The 21,132-nt window shown below is 32.0% G+C and overlaps 1 pseudogene; it reads left to right on the top strand.

The window, feature by feature from the left end:
• Positions 1–21,132, top strand: part of LOC107942393 (BEACH domain-containing protein B-like) — a 35,483-nt pseudogene that overhangs the window by 4,867 nt on the left and 9,484 nt on the right.

The following is a 21,132-nucleotide window of genomic DNA, read 5'->3' as shown; positions in this document are numbered from 1 at the left end:
ACCAATAGGGTTGGTGAAGAGAAGGGAGATGTATTGAGTTGGATAATTCCTTGGCTCAACATTTCGGTACACTGTCTTTTAAATTCATCCTTCTACAGATGCTAATACTAATAAGGGTAAGCCACCACAATGCCTGATCTAGAAGCATACCTATCTTGTGGTTACATGCCCAAGTTGGACAAAGCCTAGTGAGCTCTTGGAATAATCTGAAAGTTCTGCCAGCAAGTCTTCTAATTCATGGGCTTTATTTGTGGCTCTTATTGTGCAAATTCTAGGCTGGCTGTTTGTTGACAACCAATGCAAACTCACATGTTCTTCATTTAACTCAAAACCCATGGTTAGAAAAGAGAAATCGCATGATATTAGTCCTAAATCCAACCATTTTACCCTAAAACAACATCAAACCAATATAGTGAAATGACAAAAAAATGGTAATAAAAGAGTGTTGGGACTTACAAACTTGAAGCTAGGTATTTTTGCACCATTAGCCACTTTCATGTTCATACAAGTTGCTTTGTTGATTGGAAGTCCCAATTTCTTGGCCGCATTTTCACTTAGAAAATTATATATGTTGCCTAAATAAACCAGAATTTGTGAGAGGGTAGTTCTAAACTTGTGCTAACAATTGCATGGTTTTTGAATGTTGAACTCCTATGATTGCATGAATGGATTATTTCATCTGGGTCCAATCTTCTACTTCTAGCCAAAAAAGGTTTTTTGCACTGATGCTCAAAAGTGTAGGGTTTGTTGCAATTGAAGCACCACCCTTAGACTTGCATTTTTCCATTTCAACTCATGTCAAGCACTTAAAGATAGGTTCCTTGGTGCTGCCTGTGCTTGAGATTGAGGCTAATTTTGCTTGAGCTAAATTTGTAGCCCGCATTGCAGGAATAGATGGTGTGAGAAGGCCTTTGATGATGTCTAACTCTTGGTTAGTTATGGTTTCTTCTTGGGCTGAGCCAAATTTTGTTTTCTTTCGAAGGCACAAGCCGAACTCATGATTGCAACTAGATTTTGGGGACACTGAAGTTTGACTTCCACTCTTATAATTACTTTGACAGGCTTGTGGTAAAATTCTTACTGTTCTGGTTGGATTGAAATGGCTTGAGCTAATAATGCCAAGAAAATTTCCTCAAATAATCATCAACAATGCTGATTTGGCAAAGGTTGATGAGTTCTCCTAATCATTTGCTCCTTAATAGTGGACCAAGCCTCAAACCGTCAGTATTCTTTGAACAACACCCAAGGTAAGGTTGGGCCTCTCCTGTCACATGGAAGGATGCTAATGGAAACTTATGAATATCATTAGCGCACTGGTTATTAGAAAGCTACTGACATATTTAACCAGCCCAAAGATCATTAGTACCGTCACAGGTGGGAAAATCAAGTTTGGTGTGCTTGGGAATGAAGTTTGTTGTTTGAATCCTAATGGGTCTATCATCTTGGTCAAGATGGTGTCCTTGGCATCTAGAGCTTACTGCCACACCCCCGGGTTGTTGCTGGTTGAATTAACATAGGATTTGTGACATTTGATTGGACAACTCTTCTAGACGACCTTTTCTTTTGTATATTTGTGTCCTCCATTTCCTCATATTATACATTTCCTAGGACTATCAGCTGCTTTGATACCAAATTATCGTGTGCATGAGAATAGGCCCAAGTCACAGGGTGATGAACCAAAAGATGAGGGTGGATTTTCCCTAGTTGGTGCTATGTTCCTTCTTGGACAAACCTACGGTGGAAAGGATAATAAAGGATCTTTAGAGAGAACCTTCAGACCTCAAAAGAATAATAGAAATAAACTTTTATGCTTATTCCATTTTTTCTTCTCGATGACCTCTATATAGTAGGCATTATATTATTTAAAAAGGAAAACATTAATAAATTACAGAATTATAGGAGATAAATTACTAGCAAAGTAATTCAGATTTGTGTAAGTTGGGCTTGGTTAATCACTTATTCTTGCTGCCATTATGCCCTTGGCAGATTTTTTGTTGCTTGTCTTATATTGTAGGTTTGACTGACAAATGCACCCTCAACAATTAGTTCCTTATTTGGTGAGGGTCTAGCTAACTTAGAGGTGTGATTTATCTGTTGGTGATGCTGCATGCACTTGATTTACCTTAATTTCTTGTTCCTGAAGTTCCATTACAGTTCATTTAGTTCTTCATTCATGTTGGCATTTTTCTTCCAGCGAAGTAGATGATGAGGCAGTTTTGAGTTCACTGTGGGAGAGATACGAGAATACTGCTGATAAGGTATGTCTTCATGCGTTAAAACTTTTCTGAATCCTTTTTAAGTAGTTCTAGTTTCACTGCATTTGTAGAGTCTTCTTTTACCTACTCATTTTAGTTAATGAGTTTCATGTGTTCTTTTTCCTAGATTTGGTCCAAGAAAAGGAATGATTTATTAACAACTTGGTAGGAGGTGAAAATGACATATAATATAAGCCGTTATTAGACTACCTCTAAATGGAGTGTGGTCATTATGCTAAAGGTAAAAGATTTAGAGAGGAAACCTGTCTTGAACCTTCAAGCATGGGAAGTTCATTCATGATTGTTTAGTATTATTGTAGTATTCTTAACTACTCACAGAGTATAAAATTCACAATTTTAAAGGCTCTTAGGTGATGCTTGGAAATAATTTTACTAGGTCTTTTAAGTGTTTTCTCACATTAGGTGGCCTCTCATCAGTTTTGAGCAATTGCTTTTCTGGTTTATTCTTTTTCCCTCCTGGAATTTAGGTCTTTTACATGTATGCTCATATTTATAAAAATAGTATCTTATTATTGAAATATTTATGCGAAAATATTAACGTTCATCTTTAAGGTTTATTTATTGATGAAATTATCTTCAGTTTTCTATATTCATGTCTTGCCTCCCCAATTTGCATGACTTTAGGAGGAAAAGAAAAGGTTGTTTCATGTTTTCCTCAAGCAGTTTCTGATAGTATTCAAGAATTGGGAGCCTGTTAATTATGGCCAGTTGCCAGAGGCTGCCCCAACGGCTATTCAACCTGGAGAGAATTCTACAAGTGGTAATGATATTGTTGGTTGTTTTGCTGGGCATCCTTCTGAGATAATTTTGACTTTGACTGAAGAGATTATGCAATTAACCACTTTGGTCTCTGAGAGTAAGTTGATGTTTATCTTTTCAGGAAGTTGCTTTCATTTGGGCAGATTATTTGTTGGTAGGAAGGACTTACTTTTATCACATTTATAGGAAAAAAGACAAAAATTGGAAATTGAATTAGAATGGGGAAAAACTTCTACATTTTAAAACCTTTGTTCTTTGAGGAAGAAAAAAAAAGTTAGCTATGCTTAAAAATATAAAATTTTATATGCAACCTAAACTTTGTTAAGAACTAGTTCAGTTAAAAAAAAAAAAACTAGTTCAGTTTAAAGTTTTATTTTTTAATGTGATAAATTTTCTGATAATCATTTTTTACTGTGATAATTGATTAAAATTTTGTTTGCTCTTTGTAGTTTTATAAGATATCCCTTGTAATTGCTAGAACTCCTATTTATGTTATTACATTATTGTTATGTCCTTTATTGGAAAACATTGACTGTTTATTTGAAACTATCAATCAAAAGAGATTGTTACTGGAGATTATTATGGGTGGAAACGGTAGTATGCTCTCTTAATTCTCTCATTTTTATGATTCTCTTTTCTTATATTTTGATTGATTGAGTATCTAGTATAAATGTCTAATAGGTAATTTTATTTTCTTTGTTCTTTTCATTATGAATCCAGTAAATACTAGTGCGGGACGAACAACAACAGACCTTCCTGCTGCAACCATAAGCTTCATAATCACTTCCGAAGGGTTACCTGTTTTGTATGCTTTAAAAATTATTGCTCGTTCACTGCATAATTGTAGAGTTTTTGGCTACTATGATGGAATTCAGAAACTTACAGCACTAATGAAAGGTTGATTAATTTATTAATGGCCTATGTATTGTTACTTTAGATACTGTCAGTTTTTGTTTGTAGTGTACTTTTACTGAAATTCAATTTGCATTTCATTAGAGGTCTAATGTTTTCTGTAGTGGTCAAATTTCTTGTGATGTTGCTATTTTGTAAAAACTTGTCGATCAGGTCTTGGATTGTTTGAGGCTTAACTGGTATTAATTATGTATCTTTTTCAACAGGGTCTTATTCTAATTAGTAATTCTTCAATTTGATTCTTCTTTGTATTCTGATTTTTCCCATTAATTCTGACACGAACTTGTCTTTTTTATTTGTACTTCTAATTAAACTTAAATGGGAGTTTGAATTTTATTGCTGAATTCCTTTTTTTCTTTTTCTTTCTTTTTTGTAATTCCAGGGGCAGTTATCCAACTCAAAACAATGACTGGTTCACTTTCTGTCGATGAGAATCTTTCTAATTTTCTTACAGAGAAAATAGGGTTCTTACAGCGACTACTTGTATATGTGGTGTCAATCATGTGTAGCTTAATTGATTTAGATTCAAATATATATGAGAAAGCTCAGATGTACAATATTACTGAAGGTTCTTATGAAATTGGTGCTTCATCTTCAATTGACTCTTCTAATAGTTTAAAGGGTTCTCTTTCTGAAACAAGGCTACACTGGCATCAGAAGGCTATTGTCTCAGTGATGGAAGCCGGTGGCCTTAATTGGTTAGTAGGTAAGTTAGGCAGTTCTGTTTATCATCTCATGCAACTTGGTAACATGCGTGAACCATTTGCTATGGCTGCAAAACATATATTACTTTGAACAGCAACAGAATAGAAGATACCATGAGGCTGTAATAAGTTTATTTGTTATGCTAAAAATTGAAAAATAATATCCTTATAATTGGTAATTGGTACTCTTCTTTTTATACATCTCATACTCTCATTATTTGTTAGATTATGCTTGCTTATATCTTCAAGACTGATTTTTTTTGGGTTCTTTTAGACTTAGTATGACCTCCTCTCCAATATTCTCCATCATTAATTGTTATCTTGCTAGCATTGATTATTTCTATCTTGTTTAAATATTTTGTGTGCTTGCTATAACTTGCTTATAAAAAAAGTTAGATTCCCATTATTTCAATTTGTTTGTTTGCATTCATATTAATTTAATTAATCCCTTGGCCATCCCAAATTAACCTTCATTTTGGGAGTGTAAGACTAACTTGGTTGGCATGTGTGATTATGTTGTCATCTCTCATTTCTTTTTTCAATTTCCTAAATTAGAATTTGCTGAGGGTTATTGAGTTGTGTACTTTATTTATTGCTTTCTGACGTTGACTCCATCCTTAAACCTCAACGAACCCTCTCACTGTATTAAAAGGATGGCAGCATTCGGAAACCTAGGGCCTTGAAGATTCACCCACTATTTGATTACCACCTTACACCATGATTATAATCTTAGTTGTGTTTTTAGTTGAAATGTTTCTCAATTTGAAACTAACTTAAACCATGATTATAATCTTAGTTGTGTTTTTAGTTGAAATGTTTCTTAATTTGAAACTAACTCAATATATTCTTTGCATTTATTTTTGTTCATCAAAACTGTTTGTTTTTCAGAGTTGATGCGTGTCATGAGAAGGTTGAGCATGAAAGAACAGTGGACAGATATGCCACTGCAGTGCTTGACTTTGAGAACCCTTTTTGTTGCGCTTTCTAATAATTCTCGTGGTCAAAATCATTTCAAAAGCATTGGAGGGCTTGAAGTTCTATTGGATGGACTTGCACTTCCACCAATTAATATCTTACTTTTAAAGAGTGACTCAAATGCTGATGGGCCAAGGTACTTTGTGAAACTATTTAGGGTTTTCACTTGTGTCTTGATATTCTATTGAACTTACTAGTTAGAATCAGTAAGTTCCATTTGGTTTTGTTGTTGAGGAGGTAAAACTAGAATGTTTCCTAGTCACCTCCTTTTAAGTTTCCATCAGCTGCATCTCCTCCTCACCTTATTTTTGGCCGCTTGATGACATAACTAAGCTTATCATGTGTTTTTTTGTTCTGGTTAAATTTTCTTTCTTTTTTGTCCGCTTCTATTTGTTGTTTAAAACCTGAACCTTTTAATTATTTAGTGAACGAACATAGATACATGCAATGGGAAAAGGTGTATTAGAAATTCTAAGAGAAATTATGAAGAATTCATGAAGAATTCTTAGAGAAACTTTTAAGATTCATGAAGATATCTAAGAGAAATTAAGATGAAGAAATTCCAGCCTTGTATATAGAGAAAGGTAGAGTGTAATAAGAAAGAAAAATCACACTCAAAATCCCTTTATTTTAGCCTTTCTGTAGTGAATTTATCTATTAAAATTTTAATTCAATTTTAAAAAATACAGCTTTTATGGTATCTTATATATACACAATTTCAACCTTACCAAAATTGATATTTCTCTTGGCCTTGTAATTTGTCCCTCTAAATAGAAGTTTTGGGATAATAAGACACATTTTTCACAAAGGTTACAACCATAGTGTTATACATTTTCCTAGTTAAGGGACAACAACACTTGTAACCCTTTTGATGAGATGAGTGCCCTAGAAAGATGCATTTGATTAACTTTAGATCAAGTGCACATTGTTGATGAGAGGAAACATGGACATAGATTAAAATTCAAAGACTTTGGGTGGAATATTAGTCACGACTCTGTTTGATGGAAAGGGGTATCAAATTTCAAGGTTCGTGATGACAGTCCATAGATCAAATATGTAGCAGTTAATATTGTTCCCCCGCCCCCCAAAATGTTTAGGAACATTACCAGCGAGCGTAATGGATCCAGGTACCTTAAGAAGGTGTTTGTTTTTCTTTTTAGCTATCTGATTTTGTTTAGGAGTATCTACACATGAACTCTAATGAATAATCCCATTTTCTAGGAGATAACTTCCTAGAATTGAATTGAAGTACTCTTATGCATTATCAGTCCTGAATATATAAATACTACCTTGAAATTGATTTTGAAGCATGGAATTTGAACAAGGCCCATCCTCAGATTTATCTTCCATAAGTAATAACTAGGTGATTTGGGTGTTTTTATCAACAAAGAATGCAAACCATCTTGCATCAATAATATTTGGAATCCGAAATGGTCCATAAGTTTGACTATGGATGATTGAGAAAGGTTGAGATGGTTTGTATTATTGAAGAAGATAGGTGTTACAATTTGCCAAATAACAAACCTCACATGGGAAAGATTTTGGAATTTTATTGATGAACAGTGATAGAAACAACTTAGACAAGTACATGAAATTTGGGTGTCCTAGATAAAAATGCCATAGAATTATCGTACCATCTTTATCAGGAAATGAAGATAAACTCGAAACATTGACAGTAGAGGAGGCAACATAACGAGTCTAAGCATTCTAAGGATCGTTACCCCTAATTTGGTAGAGATCTCCAACTTCCTTAGTAATGCCAATCGCCTTCCTCGAATCCAAATCCTAAAATAAGCAATGGGAGGAAAACCTAGCAGTACATTTTTTTCTAATTTTATTATTTTACATTATTTTAGTAGATTATGTTTGAAATGTATTCATTTAGTGTATTTTTTTATTTGAATTTAAAAAAAAAACTCTTATTTTAGCCCTTTGTTCGTATTTTTTTGCCGAAATTTTATTACTTTTAAAAAATAAACTATTTTCTAATTTTATTATTTTACATTATTTTAGTACATTATGCTTGAAATGTATTAATTTACTGTGTTTTTTAAATAAATTAAAAAAACCATTATTTCGGTCCTTTGTTCGTATTTTTTTCCTAAATTTTATTACTTTAAAAAATATACTATTTTCTAATTTTATTATTTTACATTATTTTAGTACATTATGTTTGAAATGTATTCATTTAGTGTATTTTTTAAATAAATTTAAAAAATTCTTATTTCGGCCCTTTGTTCGTATTTTTTTCCAGATTTTATTACTTTCAATAAAAATATATTATTTTCTAATTTTATTATTTTACATTATTTTAGTACATTATGTTTGGAATGTATTCATTTAGTGTGTTTTTTAAATAAATTTTAAAAAAATCCTTATTTCTGCCATTTGTTCGTATTTTTTCCCAGATTTTATTACTTTCAATAAAAATATATTATTTTTGTATTTTATTATTTTACATTATTTTAGTACATTATGTTTGAAATGTATTAATTTACTGTGTTTTTTAAATAAATTAAAAAAAACCCTTATTTTGGCCTTTTGTTCGTATTTTTTCCCTAGATTTTATTACTTTTAAAAAATATAATATTTTATAATTTTATTATTTTATATTATTTTAATACATTATGTTTGAAATGTATTCATTTAGTGTGTTTTTTAAATAAATTTTAAAAAAACCCTTATTTTGGCCATTTGTTCGTATTTTTTTCCGGATTTTATTACTTTCAATAAAAAAACACTAAATGAATACATTTCAAGCATAATATACAAAATAAATGTAAAATAATAAAATTAGAAATATTATATTTTTTAAAGTAATAAATTCTGGGAAAAATACGAACAAAGAGCCGAAATAAGAATTTTTTTAAAATTTATTTAAAAAATATACTAAATGAATTACATTTCAAACATAATATACTAAAATAATGTAAAATAATAAAATTAGAAAATAATATATTTTTTTAAAGTAATAAAATTCGGGGAAAAAAATACAAACAAAGGGCCGAAATAAGAGTTTTTTTTAATTTATTTAAAAAACACAGTAAATTAATACATTTTAAGCATAATGTACTAAAATAATTTAAAATAATAAAATTAGAAAATAATATATTTTTTTAAAGTAATAAAATCCGGGAAAAAAAATACGAACAAAGGGCCGAAATAAGGGTTTTTTTTAATTTAAATAAAAACACACTAAATGAATACATTTCAAACATAATCTACTAAAATAATGTAAAATAACAAAATTAGAAAATAGTATATTTTTTTAAAGTAATAAAATTCGGAAAAAAATACGAATAAAGGGCTGAAATACGAACATGCTGGTGCCGCTTCTGCCGCAGGCACCATTGGTGCCGCCTGTGGCACACCCTCCATTCAGCTGTTTTTTTTTGTATTATTTTGGTAAATAAACTTTTTTGTATATTATTTTGATTATTTTTATTTTTTTTTGTAATATTTTAGTAAAAAACCCCACTTTTAATCTTTAGTATGTTTACTAATTCACAGCAAGTTGCATGTTAACTTTGGAACCAAAAGGATAGAATGAAGTACTAATGTGTTGGACATGATCATATTCCCATTGCCAATGACTTATGAAAGTGACCAATTGACACTTTTGACTTTATAATTCTCGTGACAAGGGTTGCATTCTTGTAAAAATGATGCATTACCTGCCATGTGGTATGAGGCTTCAAAACAGATAATCTTGCCAATGCTCAACATAACAACACTTTTTTGGGCAATGGATTGTATCAGTCAATTGTTTCAAATTGAACAAACAAAGGCAAAACATGGGTAAAATCTTAAATTAAAAAAGCCAAATGGCTTTGATACCATTAAAAAAAATCATAAGAATGTAATAGCTGTGCACCTCCTATTTAGCTGTACACAGTTCTCCAAATTAGTCAACCAAATCCCTTCAGTTTAGTCTATCAAAATCCCAATAATCTTGGAATAAGAACCCCAAATTTCCACATATTTATATTGTACAATTAGTTTATTTTGCATTAGATTTCTACTCTCTATTAAAGGGTTTTGCTCCATTCCATTACTTTTGTTCATTCCTAAATGTTCAATACGTGTTTAATCACCATTCACAAGTTGATTTTCACATTTTATAGATGGATCTCACATGGGTCCTACACATTTAAATGGTGATGATCATTGTATTGAATAATAATGGATGAGAAAATAATAAAGTGGATCTTAACCATTATTTAAAGCATTCTGCATTTAAATCTTAGAATTTTAGCGGAATATTTTATTTCTACTTCTCTTTCTTGATCTTTTATTCTGGCGGTTAACTTGTATGCAGAGAAAAAAGTACATTGTTGAAAATTTTTGAGCTCCATGTTCTTTCATTAGAAGTTCTTAGGGAAGCCGTGTATCCTATATACCATTTCTCTTGTATTCAAAATCTTGTGTGGTTTTGTTGTTTGCAAGTTAATGCTTTACTTGTTTCTGTGTGAAAAATGAAATTTCTTAATCTTTTGAATGCTAATTGGAATAATATCACTTCTTGAAGATACAATTATATCTTATGTAAGTGCATATTTGCTACCATGCTATACTATCTTAAATCTTATGCTTAGTGCAGTAATATACAGCACACCTATTTTGTTTTTGTGATTCCTCCAAAGTTTTGTAAAGAGTATCTTATGGTGAAAGTATCTAGGAGATTCTTGTATTATAGAAATTGTATCAAATTAGCTTCTGTATTATTAAATGTGTAATCCCTGTACTATTTAAAAGTATCAAATAAGACCAAATTAGAATAGAGTTAACATTTACCGTTTAAAAAATATCATTTATTTTTTAACAAAGTTAATATTTTTAAAGTTTTTTTGGTTCAACAAATGATGTCTTTTATCTGGAATTGAACTAGAACTGAAAAAAAAAGTCAAGATTTTTTTTATACAACAAATGTTAACTTTGTTATAATTTAGACTTATTTTATTCTTTTTAATAGTATAGGGATTAAGTTAATCTATTCAATAACAAAGACTAATTTGATACAGTATCTCTTAGGTACTTTCACCTTTTTGTGTTATCAGTTGTGCATGAAACGCATATTAATGACCTTAACAAGTAATCAGCTTTGAGAATGTGAGTAACCTACAATTCCTATGTGAAAATGAAAGAGTCCATAAATTTGCAAATGGCTTTTGTTCACCTGCTTTCATGCTTCAAGAGTACAAGCAACAAATGAACGATTCTTTTATGCAACAAGACGGCAACCAAGCAGCCATTTTATACTTAACAAATGAGGATAATGCTAATAGTTCATTGATGGAGCCTTCTATTCCTTTAATTGACAAGGCTTCTTGTATTCAGCTTTGGAATGACTGTATTGTGAAGCTAAGCAAAGTCCTTTGCTTATTCCTTCTTGCTCCAGAAGATGTTAAATCTCATCATGAACAAATTTCTTCAATTTATGGTGAACTTTCAATTAAATGGGTCATAAAGGTTTTGCTTGTAGTTTTCCCATCCATCAAGACGTGTGCATATAAAAATGAACTTCCAAGACATTTATGGTAAGGTTTCTCTGTGTTTTTTTTTTCTATTGTAGTTCTATTGCAGTATTAACAGGGGCGTAGCTAAAGGGGCGGGCAGGTCCTTAGTTGAATGGTATGATTGCCTTTCCAGGCTTTCGTGAATTGGATATTTTAATTAATCTCTTTTGACTCTTTAAATAAATGAAAAATTTGCATTTACGCCCCCTTGAAGAAATTAATTAATCAATTTAAGTCATTTTAACACAAAATTTTTAGTTTTGGCTCTTCCAATTTTTTTAATTTTATCTTAGCCCCCCCTCCCCTAAAGTAAAATTTCTGGCTTCGTCCCTGGGTATTAAGCAACATGCAGACTCTTGCGAGCGATGATTCTATTTTCGTTAAAATATGTCATAAGTTCTTATACTTTTCAAAATTTTAGAATTTAGTTATTGTACTTTTTCAAATTTCAAAATTCAGGTTCAATCATTAGTAATGTTTTGTTAAATTTGTTGACATTGTAATGAACTTGACTTCAATAAAAAAATTAGCAGTACTAAAAGTTGGACTTGAATTTTGAAATCTGAAAAGTATGGAGACTAGATTCCTAGAAACAAAGAGTACAAGGACTTATAGCATATTTTAACCTTCTATTCTTCTTTTAGCATTATTTTCATCCCCTAGTCTATAACCTTTCACATTGTTTCTTTTTCTTGAAGGGTCTTCATCAATACCTTGCAACATTGTGTTCTCAAGGCCTTCAAAAAGATTCTTACTTCTTCACCTACATTGCTTGAAGTGTTTCGCAAAGCCGGAATATGGGACCTTATCTTCTCTGAGAATTTTTTCTATTTAGGATCAGCTTCCGAGGAACCTTTTAAAGAGATTAGTACATACAATGAAGGGTCTCTAGAAAAGCTTGAAAAGTACTCTTCTTGTTGGAGCAATGTTGTTCAATTAAAGGATAATGGGGTTGGAACTATTCAAAGAGAAGTGATAACTTTTGTGGAGTTAGCAGCAACATCTAATGGGAGTCTCAATAACTTGGTAAGTCGTTGTCATATCTAAGGTATTATTTATGAAACAATTGATCTTCATTGCACTTCATTCATGAAAAAAATAATTTCTTAGCTAGTTACTAGTTAGCCCTTGTTATATAAATTGTAAATATTTAAATTTATACCTATCATATGGTTATGTATTAATTGAAGTATGATTTGGATGTTTGACTCATTGTTTAATTTTGGGTAAATATACGTTTTGGTACTTGAACTTGGCTTCAATGTTTAAATTGATTCCTAAGGTTTTTTTGGTCCAATTAAGTACCCAAACTTGGCTTTTTGATTCGAATTAGTACCTGAACTTGAGTTCATAGTTTAAATTGATTCAAATAAGTTCAGGTACAAATTTGAACCAAGAAACAAGTTCAAGTACCTAGTCAGACAAAATTAAATTTTAGGTACCAAATTGAACCTTAAAGCCAAGTTCAAGTGCTTTACTGGACAAAAAAAATCCCTTTATAGTACCAATTAGAATCTCAAAGCCAAGTTCAGGTACCAAAATGTTTATTTACCCTTTAATTTCGTTGCATATATGTGCTTGTATGTGTTATGGTATGAATGTTCCAGTTTGTTTTACACTTCTAGCAGTAACATATAAAAGATTTATTCTTGATTAGGTTGTAAAGGGTCGGTAAAAGTACCATGGAGGCCGTTGTATTAGGAGTCAGATTACATTTTGATCCCTCTACTAAAAGAATAGACAAATCAGTCCCTGTATGTTAAATAAAAAAACAAACTGGTTATTTTATTAAAATTCAATCCCTTTCTACTGTTAAAAATTGACTCATGTATGTCAAAATGAGGTACACTTGGTACGTCATGTATAACTGTATAGTTATTTTGTGAGCCAAACCCGTTTTCAACAATAGAGATAGATGAAATTTTTAATAGAAAAGACTAATTTACTCTTGGATCTAACATATAAGGACTAATTTGTCTATTTTTTTAAATAAATGGGACAAAATGCAATCCAACTCTTAGTGAAAGAGCCTCCATAATACTTTTACCTAAAGGGTTGTATTTTTGTGCTTCTGAGTTTGTTTAACTTTTAACTTCCTCACTATATGTTGTGACAGCCTGAATTGTCTGCTTTAATAAAGGCTCTTGAACAATGTGCTTGTAACCCTGAGATTGCCAGTGTTCTCGCAAAAAGTCTGCTTCAGATATTACAGCAATCAGTTGAGAAAACTATTGCTTCCTTTAACTCACTCAATGCAGTTTCCAGGGTTCTTAAGGTTGCTTGCATTTTGGCCCAAGAATCAAAACAGTCAACCAACATTAGCCTTGTGACTGATAATAATTATTTGGAAGGGTTTCCGTCTAATGGTCTCCAAAGATTTGATTCACGTGAGATATTCATAATTGAAGGCACGGAGACATGCATGGAAATCTTTAAGGAATTTTTCTCAGTAGCAGATGATGCTAAGAGTTTAATTTTGCATGATTCTACCTGCATTGACTGTTTGTTTGAATTGTTTTGGGAAGAAGGCTATAAAAATCATGTTCTTAAATACATTCTTGACCTCATGAAGGTATGTTTTCGATGCTGTCGTAAATATTTTATTTTTTTGGTTATTATTATCATTATCAAGTACCATAGAGGTCCCTAGGGGTCAAATTACATTTTTCTTTCTCTACTAGAAAAATGGGCAACTTGATCCTTGTACTTTAGATCAAAAAGCAAATTGGTCTTGTTAAAAGTTTCATGTACTTCTACTGTTGAGTGATTATTACTATCCGGTTGTTTAAATTAGTCCATCCATGTCAAAAATTTCATCCATTTCTTCTGGTAAAAGTTCCATCCATTTTGCTTGAATCAATTCTTTTATGTCAGCATGAGGTACATGTGACATGTTAAGTGTCATTATTTGGTTGTTCCATCAACCAAATTGGTACTTAATAGTAAAAATGAATGGAATTTTTAACAGAATGGTCAATCTGCTCTTTCATCTTACATACAGGGATGAATTTGCTCATTTTTTGAATAAAAATGGTAAAATGCAATCTAACTCGTAATACATGGGTTTACACGGTACTTTTATCTTATTAACTCCTTAATAAATAGACTTGTTCCTCTTTTTTTCCCATTTGTTTAGGTTGTATCACTAGCAGGAGAAGATCGTAAAGCAATGTTATATGTATGCTCAAAATATTTAGAGACCTTCAATCTTATAAAGGAAAAGGAGAAAAGATTTGCTGAACTGTCTATTAATCTGTTGAATGGAATGATGGATATACTCCAGACTGATCTAGTGGTATATTCCCTGTGCTCACTTTAGTGATGCTCATATTTCAGTTTTCCATTTTTTCAATTTTCTTTTCACTTTACTATTAGGATTTGTTTGGTAAAGTGTAATGGAAAATTGAAAGGGTAGAAAAATAGAAAAATGAAAAATATAATTTTTCTTTCTATAGTACTTGGTAGGAAAGATGGAAATTTTGAAAGAAATTAATTTTCTTTTCATTCATTGCTTGGTAGGGTTAAAAAAGAAAAGAAAAAAATAAAACATTTGAAAAATATATAATTTTGAACTAAGATACATTTCTTTCATTTTCCCCCCTCTCATCATTCTAATTTGAAATGATTGGTTTTTATGCATTAGGATGAAAAATGATAATCTTTCCTATTTTCTTTCCTCTCTCTTTTCTTCCCTATCAAACATACTTTAAGATTTAGTTCCTTTTCGCTTTTTCATTTTTTCCTTCCATATCTCCACTTTTTCACCCAACTAAGCATACCCTAAAAGTTGCGTTTACCTTTGGCAACTTGGCAATTGAATTTGTCTTACAAATTTGATGTTTGTATCAGCATTACCAAGCTTTATTTAGAGATGGAGGATGCTTTTTGCATGTTGTCTCTTTATTGAATGGCACTCTTGATGAAGCACGTGGAGAGATGTTGGTTTTGGTTGTCTTACAAACTCTTACCTCTTTGCTTGCAAGGAATGATGCCTCAAAGGTAATTTTCATTTCATTTTTTTGTTTTATTTGTTTCCGTGTTGGTTAGTTTTTTTTTTGGAATAATTGAATGCTTTAGGTTAAATTCTGTTATTAGTCATTGTACTTAGTGAAAGTTGCAGATTTAGTCTTTGTACTTTTTGAAGTGATCAATTTTAGTGTATGTACCTTTTGAATTTTGAAATTTTAGTCATAACCTAAATAGTAGTACTTAAATTCGTTATTTAATTACTAGTTATGTACTATGTATATGCTTGTAGATTTAGTTCATATTTTTCTATTGGATCATTCTAAGTCCTTATACTTTTCAAAATTTGAAATTCCAATCTTAACACAAATGACAATCGTTGATCCATTAACTAGATTAGTAATGAGTAATATATGGAAATTACAAGCGGGCATGACATTTTATGTATAATAATATATTTATTGCATCAGATTTTGAAAATAGTAGAACTTAATTTTATAAATTTGATAGTTATAATTTGGTGAGAAGTGAAATTTTAAAATTTAAAGAGTAAAATGACTAAATTAAAGTACATGAGCTAAATTCAGAATTTTTGCAAAATACAAGGACTAATAGCAAAATTTAACCAATCCTTTATCTATGCTTTTCCTTAAGGGTGCAAAGAAAGTGATCTTTCTTGGTAAAGGACTTTTATTTATGCTTATCCATTCACAAGGTCTAGTTTGCTTTACCATATGTAATGATGCATTTGGAATTCTTCTATTATTCTCATTTTATGGTGCATTTTTATATTTATTTATCTTTACAGGAAGCTTTTAGAGCTCTTGTTGGCAAGGGTTATCAGACATTGCAAAGTTTGCTATTAGACTTTTGTCAATGGCATCCAAGTGAAGCACTTTTGAATGCACTTCTTGATATGCTAGTTGATGGAAATTTTGATATAAAAGACAACCCTCATATAAAGGTGTGATTTTATTTTTCTGAAATGTCTCTTTGATACATTGTTAGATCTAAAGATGTTCATGGGTCGAGCTAGTTTCACGTCAAGCTTTAGCATAATATTAACACATTTTATATTTGTTCAAGTCCGACCCAACCTAAATTTTTTAAGTCCACTCATTATTTTTAAAAAAAAATTAAATTATTTTTAATTTAATGTTTAATAAAGATATATTTATTAAATTTTTATATATAATCATCTTGAACAGTTTTAGTGTTTAATTTGAAGTAGTATTATATATTACTATAAATTTTATTTTTATATATATTATAAATTAAATAATATAATATAAAAAACTATAAATTTTATTAAAAGCACCGTACCAAGTTCAGGTGTTGGATGTTCAAGTTCGGACTCATCTATTTTTTTAATTTAATATTTTTGTCCAATCCTCCTGCGGATCTTTTGGCTTTAGCAGATAGCTCATAGCATTAACAGGTAGTTACATCCCTATTGTCTGACCATGTGAACTAATTTTGTAGTCTTTTTTGTCATTTTCCTCATGGTGCCACTGTTTTTTCTTCTCACATGTATTTCTTTGGTCCTTCAATTCAGAATGAAGATGTGATCATACTGTATTTGAGTGTCCTACAGAAGGTTAGTAATTCATTTTTCTTGCTTGTTTCTTCTGTATGTGATAGTTACTAAATTTCCTATTTATAGATGATTCTTACTATATATAAGCTGTAGTTTGTTTAAATTTGATGTCATTACTTGCTATTTTGTGATTGCCCAGAGCAGTGAATCTTTGCGGCATTATGGTCTCGGTGTGTTTCAACAGCTGGTTAGGGATTCCCTTTCCAATCGAGCTTCGTGTGTCGTGGCAGGAATGCTTAATTTTCTTCTTGACTGGTTTGTCCAAGAAGGTGATGACAGTATCATTTTGAAAATTGCGCAATTGATTCAGGTTATCGGTGGTTATAGCATATCCGGGAAGGATATTCGCAAGATTTTCGCTCTCCTTCGAAGTGAGAAAGTGGGGACTCAACTGCAATACTGCTCATTATTGTTGACTACTGTTTTATCAATGTTAAATGAGAAAGGACCAACTAGCTTCTTTGATCTCAATGGAAATGACTCTGTAAGCCCTTACGATTTCTTCTGATATTCATATTGTTACAAGTCCTTTTGGAACCTTTTGCATTCAATTATTGTGTCACTTGACTAATTTGTAACTGATATTTACATTCCAATATATATATTTGTAGGGAATCATAATTAAAACACCTGTGCATTGGCCTCTGTACAAGGGTTTTTCTTTTTCATGTTGGCTTAGGGTGGAGGACTTACCCAAGAATGGAACAATGGGGCTTTTCAAGTTCTTCACTGAAAATAGGAGAGGGTTCTTAGCAGCAGTAGCAAAAGATAAGCTTATATATAAGGTAAAAGATGTGTTATATGTTTGTTTCTAGAAAGGTTCTTCCAAAGCTTAATTCATATTCTCGGTTGAAATATGCCATATGTCCCTCTAGGCCTAACTGTTAACACTGTTAAAATTATTTTTGTTAAATTCAAGTTCATTACTACATTTTTTTAGTTACATGGTTATCAAGTGAGTATTATTATTATTATTTCAAAATGTCACACTAACAAATTTAACAAAAATAATTTGTAAGTGTTAGCAAGTGGACTTGAATTCTGAAATCTGAAAAGTAGAGGGACTAACTTCCAAATCTGTGAAGAGTATAGGGACCTATGTCATATTTTAACCTAGAAAAGAAGTTCCCTTCTCCACCCCGGGCACAAATTACTCTAGACAAAAAGGATTGGCTTGTTTTCTCTTCACTTTATGTCTTGTGCATTACTGCCAATTTCATGCAGTTACTGATGTACTTCTCATGTCCTTCACAGTCTATCAATCTGAAACAATATTCTATTCAGACACATGTTAATCTAGTCAAGAGGAAATGGCACTTTCTTTGTATTACTCATACCATTGGAAGAGCATTTTCTGGGGGTAGCCTATTTAGATGTTATCTTGATGGCAATCTCGTATCTTCTGAAAGATGCAGGTAACATGCCACCTTTAATCATTCTCAGTTCGTATTCTTTTTTTATCATTAAAACATTTTTCAAGTGTACATAGTTAGTCAACCCGGTAAGTTCCCTGACCATCATATTCATGCCTCAGATATGCAAAAGTCAGTGAATTATTGACTAACTGCTCCATTGGTACAAAAATGGTATGGCCTCAAAGTGAAGATAATACACGGAACTCCAACCCAGATTTTTTGCCTTTTTTTGGTCAGATCGGTCCACTTTATTTGTTTGCTGATGTCATTTCCTCTGAGCAAGTTAAGGCTGTACATTCCCTTGGACCGAGCTACATGTATTCCTTCCTGGATAATGAAGCTACTGCATTTGGGGGTAACCCATTGCCTAGTGGAATTCTTGAAGCAAAAGATGGTCTTGCATCAAAAATTGTGTTTGGGCTCAATGCACAGGTTCTTTATCTCTACCTTTTGGGCACATGCATGCATACACACATTTGTCTTAAAGGTAATCTGCTTTTGTGTATAGCAGAACCCTAAATATCGACTTCTGTTTTCAGGCAAGTGATGGCAAGAAATTGTTTAATGTTTCACCTGTATTGGATCATGCATTGGATAAGAATTTATTTGAAGCAACTATAAAGGTTGGTACACAGTTATGTTCCCGGCGCTTGTTCAAAGAGATAATTTACTGTGTTGGAGGTGTTTCTGTGTTTTTCCCTCTTATATCTCAGTCTGATAGATATGAAAATGATGAAATTCAAGTTTTAGAAAGCACTCTAGTCCTCCCAGTTGCAAAAGAGCGTTTGACCGCTGAAGTTATTGAGCTTGTTGCTTCTGTCTTAGATGAGAACTTAGCAAATCAACAACAGATGCATCTTCTTTCTGGATTTTCAATACTGGGATTTTTATTGCAATCGGTTCCACCTCAGCAACTCAATATGGAAACTCTCTCTGCATTGAAGAATTTGTTTAATGTTGTATCTTCCTGTGGTATGCATGATGAACCCTATAGTTTTATGATTTTGTAGTTCTTTTCACAACCATTTAAGAATGTATCATACATCTTTTGATGTTTCCAGTTTCCTCTTTAGGATTGGCAGAGCTGCTCATAGAAGAAATCATATCTTCTATTTTTCTTAATCCCCTTACCTGGCTGTACACAGTTTACAAGGTGCAACGTGAACTGTACATGTTTCTCATTGAACAGTTTGATAATGATCCGAGGATGCTTAAAAGTTTGTGCCAGTTCCCTCGTGTTATTGACATAATACGGCAGTGCTATTGGGATAATGTGAAATCTCGGTTTGCAATTGGAGGCCAACCTCTTTTACATCCTATTACTAAACAAGTTATTGGAGAAAGACCTAGTAGAGAAGAAATACAAAAAATTCGTCTTCTTTTATTAAGTCTTGGTGAAATGAGCCTCAGGTATATGTCTCAACTGGGTGAGAGCATCTGGTGTTGCCTGATGTACAGTAATTTAATCGACACATATAAGACATTATTTTTACTGGGTACAAAACTGTTGTATGCAGGCAAAGCATTTCACCAGCTGATATAAAAGCTCTTATAGCTTTTTTTGAAACAAGCCATGATATGACGTGCATTGAGGATATTTTAAATATGGTTATACGTGCTGTTTCTCAAAAACCATTACTTATGTCCTTCCTTGAACAAGTAAATCTGATAGGTGGCTGTCGCATTTTTGTCAATCTGCTACAGAGGTATGCCTTCAGCATTAAGAGTTAAATGTGCAAACTTTTGGCATGAGAGACAATGTCCTGTTTGATATGTTTCTGTTTTTCCACTATGTGGTGACGCTATTGTGTACTGCAATTTTGTTGAAAAATTTTAACTATTTTTGTTTGTTCCAACTGCTGATTAGAAGAGTATGCAGTTGCAGAAAATGTTCAAGTTTCTGGGCAAGTGCTTGATTAAGTATTTTGTATTCTGATAGCTAAGCTTATAGTTTCATTAATTAACGTGTTTCCTTCTTCTGAATGGCTGGAATTGCTTTGATGTGAAACAGTAAACATGGTCTGTTTTAAATCAATGGCTAAGAATTAAAGTCTTATAGTGACCCTCCAATTTTGTTTCATATAGGGAATATGAACCTATCAGGTTGCTCAGCTTGCAATTTATAGGAAGACTTTTGGTTGGTTTCCCATCGGAGAAAAAGGCAACAAGGTTTTTCAATCTTGCAGTTGGAAGAACAAAACCTCTTTCAGAAAACAACAAGAAAGTCAGCTCAAGGTTGCAACCACTCTTCTCAGTTATATCTGACAGGTTGTTTAAATTCCCACAGACGGATAATTTGTGTGCAGCCTTGTTTGATGTTCTTCTAGGTGGTGCTAGCCCCAAACAGGTGATAGACCAATCATGGAAATTTCTCCTCATTTTTCTATTAGTTGAGTATGTTCTAGCTATTCCTTGAAATTGTTTGTTTACAGGTGTTACAGAAAAATAGTACAACGGACAAGCAGAGAAGCAGAGGCAAAAATTCTCACTTTTTCCTTCCTCAGATGTTGGTTCTGATTTTCAGATTCCTATCTGGTTGCAAAGATGCTTCCGCAAGAATGAAAATAATTAGTGATCTACTTGAACTTCTTGATTCAAATACTTTGAATATAGAGGCATTAATGGTACTGCATACAATTAATTATTCATATTTTTCTGTTCAGTGTCTTCTTTTAAAGTGTTTCTAATTATTCAAATTTCGCGATAGGAATTTGGTTGGAATGCTTGGTTAACAGCTTCCGTGACACTTGACATTGTAAAACCCTATAGGCCTGATTCAAGATATTGTGGTGACTATGAGGCAAATGAGAAAAATCTTGTGATGAAGGTTTTCTCTGTTGTGCTTTGTCATTACATACAATTTGTAAAAAGTGGCTGGCAAAGATTAGAGGAAACTGTAAATTTTCTTCTTGTTCATTGTGAGCAAGTATGTCAAATTTTCTTGCCATGCTACAAAGTGTATTTATTTTAATCTACTTAATGATTTTTTTTAGCCATTGATGGATAATTTAC

Source organism: Gossypium hirsutum, chromosome D06, assembly GCF_007990345.1.
Source record: "Gossypium hirsutum isolate 1008001.06 chromosome D06, Gossypium_hirsutum_v2.1, whole genome shotgun sequence".
Classification (NCBI taxonomy): Eukaryota; Viridiplantae; Streptophyta; class Magnoliopsida; order Malvales; family Malvaceae; genus Gossypium; species Gossypium hirsutum.
Note: the sequence above shows the minus strand (reverse complement) of the source record. Positions and strands in the feature narration are given on the sequence as shown.